The sequence below is a fragment of the Bidens hawaiensis genome, unplaced genomic scaffold, assembly GCF_021521415.1.
Source record: "Bidens hawaiensis isolate Kalapana, Puna unplaced genomic scaffold, B.hawaiensis_p1.1 tig00018400_1, whole genome shotgun sequence".
Classification (NCBI taxonomy): Eukaryota; Viridiplantae; Streptophyta; class Magnoliopsida; order Asterales; family Asteraceae; genus Bidens; species Bidens hawaiensis.
Genome location: NW_027492773.1, coordinates 160232 through 170156, shown reverse-complemented (window position 1 = coordinate 170156; position 9925 = coordinate 160232). Strand labels below are relative to the sequence as shown.

General features: G+C 34.4%; 2 pseudogenes; both read right to left on the bottom strand.

Annotated features, from left to right (window-relative positions):
* Positions 1-1010: 1010 nt before the first annotated feature.
* LOC143555854 (uncharacterized) lies at positions 1011-2038 on the bottom strand (annotated as a pseudogene).
* A 110-nt stretch (positions 2039-2148) lies between these two features.
* LOC143555852 (ubiquitin C-terminal hydrolase 12-like) overlaps positions 2149-9925 on the bottom strand; it is a 30211-nt pseudogene continuing 22434 nt past the window's right edge.

Below are 9925 nucleotides of genomic sequence, written 5' to 3'. Positions count from 1 at the left end.
AAAATTTTTGACCTTTATTAATATATTATATTATTTAAAAATAGAGACCATATTTGCGACCGAAACAATTTCAGTCGCTACATCTGTGACGATTAACAACCGAATAAGTTCGGCTGCCAATTTTTCGGCCGATCTTGTTTTTGTCGCTAATTTGCAACCGAATAATTCGGTGTAAACATTTGCGACCAAGTAAATTCTGTTATGTTATTCTTTAAAATTGTGACTATATTTACAACTGAAACATTTCAGTCGCAACATTTGTGACGGTTAATGAACGAAAATGTTCGGTCGCTAATTTTGCGACCAACTAACTACGCGACCAAATCAATTTGGTTGAAAAAATTTGCGACCGTTTTTGCGACCAAACATATTTATATTTTATAATTTGATTTAAAAAAATTAGTAACCATATTTGCAACTGAAAAAACTTCTGTCGTTACAACTGCGACCGATTAACGACCGAAAATGTTCGGTCGTAAATTTTGCGACCAAGTTTATTTTGGTCTCTGATTTTGCGACCGACTTTGATTTGGTCGGTAAATTTGCAACCGCTATTTATTTAGCCGCCAATACGGTCGCTAATTTTGCGACCATTTTGGTTGGTCACAAATTTCGGTCGCTTTTGCCCCTTTGTGTAGTAGTGATTTATAGGTTTTTTAATTTTAATTTTAAGAGTATATATTATTTTTTTATAGCGGTTAGTTTTTTTTGTTTTTTTGGGTGGGGGGGGGTTGTTATTTAAGTTAGTGTTTTTCCGTACTTTTTAATCTTGCCCACGTCGAGTTCTTGGGCAAGTCCTACCATAACCGAAATTACGCGGGCTTCATGCTACATTGTTGCCCCCTTTTTTCACTCGTCCGTATGACACATCTCACCACAAACCTCGTTATCCACATCGCGTTGTTGATCATTTTGTGCACACGAGGTCCAACCTAATGAGTGGTTCATTTTAGCTTCTTCTTTTTTTGTTTTCTTGTTTTGTTGAAATTTAAGTTATATAAATGTTTAGGTGGGCTTGCACGACCAGAACGCACAAACATTGATCATGCATCGTCACTGAACTTACATCAATTTACCGCTTCATGACCTTTTCTATAACGTTCGTATTGGGCAACCTGGTCAGCACCGTGCTGGACAGCCTACAACCAAAATTTTCAATATTCAAAAGTCAAAAACTTGTTAATAATTAATATATAAAAGAAAGTAAATTACTAAGTAATAATAAATATTCATACATACAAAATTTCTGTCATTCTCTCGGTCCCACCATGCAGGACGCCTCCAAACACTGGTGGCGGTTGGAAATGTTGAACCGGGTGTCGGTTTTGCAAAGGTTCAACAAAAACTGGCTCATTCATATCACCAAACGGTGAGCTAGTTGGAAAATAAGACGGTTGACTTATTGACCCGTTTGGCTGGTAAACTGTCAATGGCCGAACCGAGTGCACCTACTTGCTTAATGAGGCCCGCAAATGAGGTGCTGGTGTTGGTAATTTGTTTGATAAGTTCTTCAGTTGAAGAACAATCGGGACCACAGTTCCTCTTGCACCAACTTGTGGGACCGTGTGGGATAACCCATAGTTGGTTTTAGGTGGCGGCGGGGCTGTACCACGGGGCTGGGCCCTTTACTGATATAAGTAACAACTTGCATATTTTTCTCTTTTGATATTTGTTTACGCTTGCGTTTCGGTTGGATGTCCACTGGAATTGGAATTCCGGCCCCGTTGATCATTTCAACATGCGGCGCCACCTCATTTTCAGGTGTTATTGGGGCAGTGTGCCCCGGTTTGAAAACCGCACCCGTTAATGGGATGCTTGAGTTACCAATCTTAACTGCGAGCAAGTAACCACCGTCAAAAGTTGCCTGAACAACGCCGGTTACAGCATGTCCAACCATGTCTTGAGTTGGATCATTGATCAGGTCAACCCGAGGAGAGTTGTTAGTCAGTGGTGCAAAACCAGGTGGCGGGGGAACAGTCGCATGTGAACGGACACTTTGGGCCTGTTTCTCACTTGGCTTGTTTCTTGAGGGGTCCATTTTTGGTAGTTAAGAAATCCAGTTGACTCAAAACCAAAAGATTACCAAATCTGAGTATGAATGAATGAACGTATTTTTAGATCGAAAACCTAGGAGATCAGTAGTAGCTGTCAAACACATGATATTTCATACCACTGATCAGAGAGCGTCGGCCTGATATAGGCAACATAATGTCCATCATGTACATCCCCACTGTGAGCCAAAACACTGGAAAAATAACATAGAACTGAATTACTGAATATTCAGACAAATTAATAAAAGCCAACTTATTCAGAAAAGTTAGCATAGTTATGGCTTTATTTCCATAATTAAAATAATAATCATTTTGGCTTGCTTTCAGCTAACTGTTTGTAACATTCCGAAATTTCTAGAATAATATTTATTATATGCGTCGGGTGAAATAAATGAGTTAGTGGAATAATAATAGTAATAATAATAAAATATGAAAGAGTAAGTAGGCAATTTAAATGGGATTAGTTATAGACCGAAAAGGAAATATGGGCCTTAGGTCCATGGGCTTAAGGGAATATAAATACCCCCTTAAACCCTAATCCTTTCCATTCCATTCCATCCATCTTATCCATCTCATTCTCTACACACTCAAAAACACACACATACTTCCTACACATATACGGCCGCGAGCTAAGGAGTAATCCGAGACCAAACCGAGCCTATAACTTGATAGGTCTTGAACGTGCAAGCAAGATACAAGATTGTAGTTCATCACCAAGCTAACAGTAACCTTAAAAACACGTAAAGGTATGTCCTTTATCTTTAAAGTTTACGTTTTTATGAACGGTTATCAACGAAACTTGAACCTAGAGTAGAACAGGTATAATCGAGTATTAAAGTTGTAAACTTGATGATAAAACGAGTGTAACGAACCCGAAGTTAGAACCGGCTTGTTTAAAGGAAAACCCTAGATCTATTCTCTAAACATTCACCATAAAGGTTCGTGCTTTATGATTCAAACGGGTCAAGATTTGACCGCAAATGGTCAAGGGAACGTTTAGGACTAAGGCCAAATCATAAAATGTGTTTTGAGGCTGTGAAATGTGCGATGAAACGAACCCGTGAACAGCAGACCACTAACTTCGCTTGTGTATAAGTTCGCTGAGGTATAAGTTCGTCGCTGAACAAGTTCGGCACCTTAAGTTCGCTCTCGCATAAGTTCATATAATGCCAAGTTCGTTGGAGATTAAGTTCGCTTAAGATTAAGTTCGCTTAAGGTTAAGTTCGCTTAAGATTAAGTCCGCTTAAGATTAAGTTTGCTTAAGATTAAGTAAAAGTAAGCTAACACGAGTCCACGAGACTAGATTAAACGAGTATTGATACTTTTAATTATTATACAGTTAGTCGCGCACAGCTCAAGAAGGAATAATCATTGACGGAAGAAGCAGAGTTCAGGTGAGTTTCTAGCCCCATTTCCTTGTTATGTTTTCGGTGCTGTGTGCATACTCGATGTGAAGTGTGAATACACTTACCTTAAATGGTAAGTGTATGCTATAGATGTCATACGAGGTAGCTATTATATAATGCTTGTCGGTGCGTGAACGATCTTCGGATATTGCACGTATCGCCAAGGATAGTGATTGTCAAGTGGTTATTATTGTGTGTAAATGTTATGATGTAACTTGGTTATTATATAAATGATGTAATGATATGAAGTGTGTTGTAGACAAGTAGAGGTAGAGTGTGTTAGAAGTGGCAAGAGTCTAGTAAGAGTGTTATTGGCATGACGATAGTACGTGGTAGGGTAAGCCTATACGTGACTTCGTTATTAAAGTGACAAAGTGGCAAAGTGGCATAACGTTATACGTTATTAAAGTGGCATAACGTTATACGTTATTAAAGTGGCATAGTGGCATAACGTCATTCGTTATTAAAGTGGCTAAGTGGTAGAGGTAAATAAGAGGTTAAGTGGTAAGGTGAGCAGGTCAGATAGGGGGCTACATGCCTTCGGATACGTATATGATGCGTAGTGGTTGTATGATAAGTTGCTTTATTAACTAAAACTCACTTAGCGTAGCTGACTTTTAGTATGCACGCAGGTGAGCAGATTAAAGAACTAGGTTGAGGATGGCACATGGCATGGATTGAACGGCTGGCATCTGAAGATAGAAGGAACGGTGTTTTAAGTTGGTTTTAAAGAAAAGAATACATGTTTTGTAATTAATGTTTAAAGTTTTATTTTCCACGAAAGTTTTAATTAACTATGATTTGTAAGAACTGTATTTATGAGTAAATCCGACGCTAAAGTAGGGCTACCGGGAACGGGGCCTACACTGTTTCTAGAACTAAAATAACTAGTTATTATGTTATGCCATATATCTTATGACTACTTATTCATGAAAGTTACTATAATGAGCTCGCGGTGCAAAATACTCAACTAAATTATGATACCTGTGAAGAGTGTAAAGATTGCGAACACTTCTGTCTGCCAGAGGTGATAAATACTTTCGATCCACTATTGCAAGGGGAATCTATAATCGTCGTTTATCTGTCCAATTGAATAATTTCACAACAAAAAGTCCAAATAAGGTATTGTTGTAAGAATCAACAAAACGTATTTGAAAGTATATCAAACCGCGGCCTTCACATGAACTGAACCATGTCATAAGGGTCAAAGTTACTGACCTTCACCATTGTATCTTCCATGGAATCATCGTATCTGAAACGTTTTAACTCCAGTACTAGAACAGGGGGGGAATCAATGAACAGATCCTGTGAAGAACAACACATGAGTGAATTGTAAAAGCCCAAATGTTTAAATAGCAAAATATGTAAATTTATAATAAATTCAAGAAATGATTATGACCTGATCATATCTATTAATATCAGCTTCGGGTTGCTCTACTTCTACATATTTGTCAAAAGAATCATACACGGTGCGACAACCTTCAACATCAAGCTGAAGGTCTGACACAAGATATATGTGTTAATAAAAGAACTACAAACAACATATATAAAACAAGTTTATTCTTACAAATGTTAATGTACTTACAAGTAAAAGTTTACGTTCTTGTTGATCTGGTGTCGACATTTGTGTAATCGACATATCTCATAGTATGTCCTTCAAACAATTGTTGAATTGCACCCTCTACAACAGTACCCTATGCCAGTGTATAACCACAAGTATACATAACTACATAATCAGGCAATAATAAAAAATTAACAAAATTCATGTTCGATAGCGGAAATAGGCATACCTTCATTTTTTCTTGAAGTTTCTCAAAGAGAACCATGATGCATTCTTGAGCATCATTCTTCTTAAAGTATTCGTGTGTATCCAGACCGAAAGAGTTGGTCAGCTCTTCGGTGGCGACACTAGTATCACTTTACTGAAGGTTATAGAATAAGCTCTGCAAAGACTGAGGAATGCTCCCAGATTCCATATCATTCCCAGTTCGAATATTATACTTTTAGTGAGCACCAATTGTTGAGGTAAAAACTAAAAAGTGATATCACCAACCTTTCGAAAGTAAGGTATATGGTATAAAGTTTGTAGGAGAGTATGCACATAGCAAGTAGAGCCTAGACTTTTAAGGCCAACATAACCGATTTCCATTTTTGAGCGAACTGACAGCCTTACTGTAACATCAGCTTCAATATATTACACATTTATCATTGATAATATAACCTCTGCCATCGTCATACAGCTCACTAAGTGGCATAAACCAGCTATGACCCCAATCATTATCTCGATAACTAAACTCATGATGTTGTGTATCTGCAGGATAGAACGCGGAGATTATGACACTAGGACTTCTAACTTGAACTAGACCACATATGCTTTAACGATTAACATTTTAAGGAACGTATAAAAGAAAAAGCAACAAAATAGCATGTCCGCGCATGGTTAAAGAGTATGGATTAATGTTCTGGGCTGTTGAGCACATCTACTTAAGGAGCCTTACCATGCATACCAAAATTTATCTACAATATATCCACAACTGATTTATCAAGATGGAAGGTAAAACTGATCATCAAAATGATCAAATTTCCATTTTTACTTGATAACGGGAGAGCAATTAACTACAGAGACTATTGCAAAGATGGGTTTATCTCACTGCATTGTCGTGCCTTCAAGCGAGTGTTTATGGGTGTTGGTCTTAGGTGAGGTTTCCCCGGATCGGAAGTTAAAGGTTACATTTTCATATTATAAGGGATATCATAAATTACAAGTGGCGAAAACTTTTTTAATGTCCCAAAGCGGTTGTGATATGCCACCCCTTGAAATTGAATGCAACTTAATGAACATAAGCAAATGTTATTGCTTTTCATTTACAAATATATATATATATATATATATATATATATATATATATATATATATATATATAGGATTAAAATCATGTGATAACCATTTTAAAATTGAGAACATTGAAAACTATTTTAGACCATTTTGAAGAAAAATACTCATTTGAAAAAAATAAAAAAATATAAAACAAAAAAAGTGAGAAAAAAAAGTAAAAAACCAAAAAAATATTATTTTTCATCTTGGTTTCTTAAAAAAATTAAAAAAATTTAAAATATCAGTTTCGCAAAATTATACACATATATATGATACTTATTTTTTTATTTTATACATGTTAATTTTTATACACATATTTGCAATTAAGATAAATAATAATGTAAGTATGTTTACATTATGTAAATCGAGATTAAATACAAATATACATATGTGTATAATAAAGTTTTTATTATATTTTATTTTTTTATGAAACTAGAATGGAAAATAAAAATTTTGGTTTTTTCACTTTTTCAAAATTTTCATTTTTTTTTGTTTTATAATTATATATATATATATATATATTAAAAGGTTTTTGTTTCTCAAAATGGTTCTAAATTTCAAAAAGGTATCTTAGGATCCTCACCCATATATATATATATATATATTGGTAAGGTTCATGTACATTTTAATATTAACATGAGACATAAGAACCGATACCAATTTAAAAAAAAATGAGAACGTAAAAAACAATACCAAGTAAAATAGCAATCTACATAAACAATTATTTTTAATAACAAAGAAAAAACCTAAAAATTACAACAAAAGAATCAAAATCAAGAACAAAATAATAACAGCAAATATCAGCAAATACTTATAACAGCAAAATAAAAAATCTAATAATAACAAAATATAAATCAGCAAATACTTTTAACGTCTCATAATCGAAAATTAGCAAATACGAACAAAAAGTAACAGCATACACCTATAAAAGTAAACCTAATAATAATATCAAATTGGTTCTCATTGTTTTTATATTAAGAATAAAATGTACTTATCATGTTTCTATATATATTATATTATTTTATATTTTTCTTTATCACTAACTACAATAACAACATTAATATTATGCGGTTATTTCCTTTATAATTGGAGTATGTGCACTTGCTTGAAATTATGCATCATATTATGTTAATTGCTAGACATCTAGCAAGTGATGACCTTAAAATTATATGAAATTAACGTTAATTCACTCGGATATAGGAACAGAAAATCTATTCTTATGCAATAATCTTTTTGGAAACATTGGATGCAAGAAAAGCACATTAATAATTCGTATATTTTTCTTAGGAAAATAATTAGAGCTCTAATTGTGCACAGGTGGACTAACAACTAATCCCAAGTGGTGACGTAATTCAACATGTCTAACAGGTAACGGAAAATATGCTTCATAATAGTAAAGGTTCTTATTACCATGTGAATTCACGACATGCTTGTTATACTGCTATGAACAATCAACATGTTATAATTGTCTAATATTCCAATATCCATTTCCCTACATGTTGAAACAAATTAAAAGTAAGCATGCCCATTCATAACAATATTGGAAGATAATGATAAAATGAAAATGGAATTCACACTAATGAATAACTCAAACAAAGAAAGAATAAATATAAGTAATGGATATATATATATAATTCCTACCGTCATATATGAAGACGATTGTTTTCCTCTAACAATGAAAAACAAGAGTTACAGTTAGGGTTATCAACGGCGGCATTCGGCGCCGCTCGCCACTGAATAGACGTCTCTTATGAGATATTTATAGGAAAATTAGGTTTTATTAATATGTGTGTGAAGTAGGGTGGAGTATTTTTTTATTAATATTATTAAACCAATAAAGAAAGTTAGATGTATTGGGATATGAAAGAAAAGGTGGGAGGCCTGTCTGAAATTATATACTATAACTGTTACCAGCTACCTCTTTAGATGGTTTTCTTAAACCCATTTTTCTAGAATAGTCCAAATGGATGTGAAGACTGCCTTCTTGTATGGGAAAGTCAAAGAGGAGATATATTTAAAGCAACCTCCAGGTTTTGAGGATCCTTATCATCCGAACCATGTTTACCATCTTGATAAAGCTCTGTATGGCCTGCACCAAGCACCTCGTGTATGGTACGCAACACTACCAAATCACTTGCTTAAGAATGGCTACAAAAGGGGCGTTATCGATCAAACACTCTTCATCAAGAATGTAAACGGTGATGAGATCCTTGTCCAAGTCTATGTTGACGATATTATATTCGGATCTACTTCTGATAAGCTGTGAAGAGAGTTCTCCGAGGTCATGCAGAATTGGTTTGAGATGAGTTCGTTAGGAGAAATGAGTTTCTACTTGGGTTTTCAAGTAAAACAAAAGGACGACGGGATACTGATTCATCAAGAAAAATATGTTCGTGACATCGTTCAAAAATTTGGATTCAAAGACTCAACTCCCTTTCTCACTCCGATCGCTACCCGACCTGTGCTTGCTTCAGATCCATCAGGAACCTTGTTGATCAACATCTATATAGATTTATGATCGGCTTCCTGATGTATCTCACTGCCAGCAGACCGGACATCATGTTCCTTGTCTGTCAGTGTGCTAGATCTCAGAGTAATACGAAAGAGTCCCACTTAATTGATGTTAAGCGAATCTTTCGGTACCTTAAGGGAGAGCCTTGCTTAGGTCTTTGGTATCCCAAAGACTCCCCTATGGTATTGCATGCTTACATCGATAGCGATTATGGGGGATGCAATCTGGATCGTAAGTCAACATCGGGTGGATGTCAGTTCCTGGGTGAGAGATTGATCTCCTGGCAATGCAAGAAACAAGTCACCGTGTCCACCTCCAATGCTGAGGCAGAATACATTGCTGCATCCGCTTGCTGTTCTCAAGTCATTTGGATCTAACATCAGTTGTTGGATTACGGTTTGAATTTCTTTAACACCTCGATTAAGTGTGACAATGAGGCAGCTGCGAGTATCGGTCCAGCACTCTAAGACAGAGTAAATTGACATCCGAATGCACTTTATTCGTGATTGTTATGACCTGAAGCTTGTCACAATAGAATGAGTCCACAACTTTGCAGACCTATTTACTAAAGCTTTTGATCGTGTCCGATTTTGGTTTCTCGTTGAGTCACTTGGCATGATCTCTTTTGTTCAAAACTAACTTTTAATTTTTATTCTTTATTTTATTTCTATTTTATTTTTTGTTTAAATTATTTTAATTTTATTTTGTTTTATTTCATTTTATTTTTATTTTTACTTTACTTAAAATTTTCTTTTAACTTAGTTTCATTTGTTTATTAGCTTGCTTTTCTTTCATTTTAAAATTTTAAACTTTTAACGTTAAAATTTATTTTTGTATTTTTATTTTTAATTTAAAGTTTTTAAAATTTTAAACTCTATTCTCATTTTGTTTTTAATTTTATTTTTAATTTCATTTTATTATATTTCTAAATTAGGTTTTTCTTTTAGTTTATTTTAATTCTTTTTATTATTTCAACATTTTAGAGGGAGAAAATGAGTTAACGTTAACTCTCCAAAAAGATTTTACTTTTGCTTTAAGAGAAAAAAATTAAGTCACTAGACTTTCCAAAAATATTTTATAT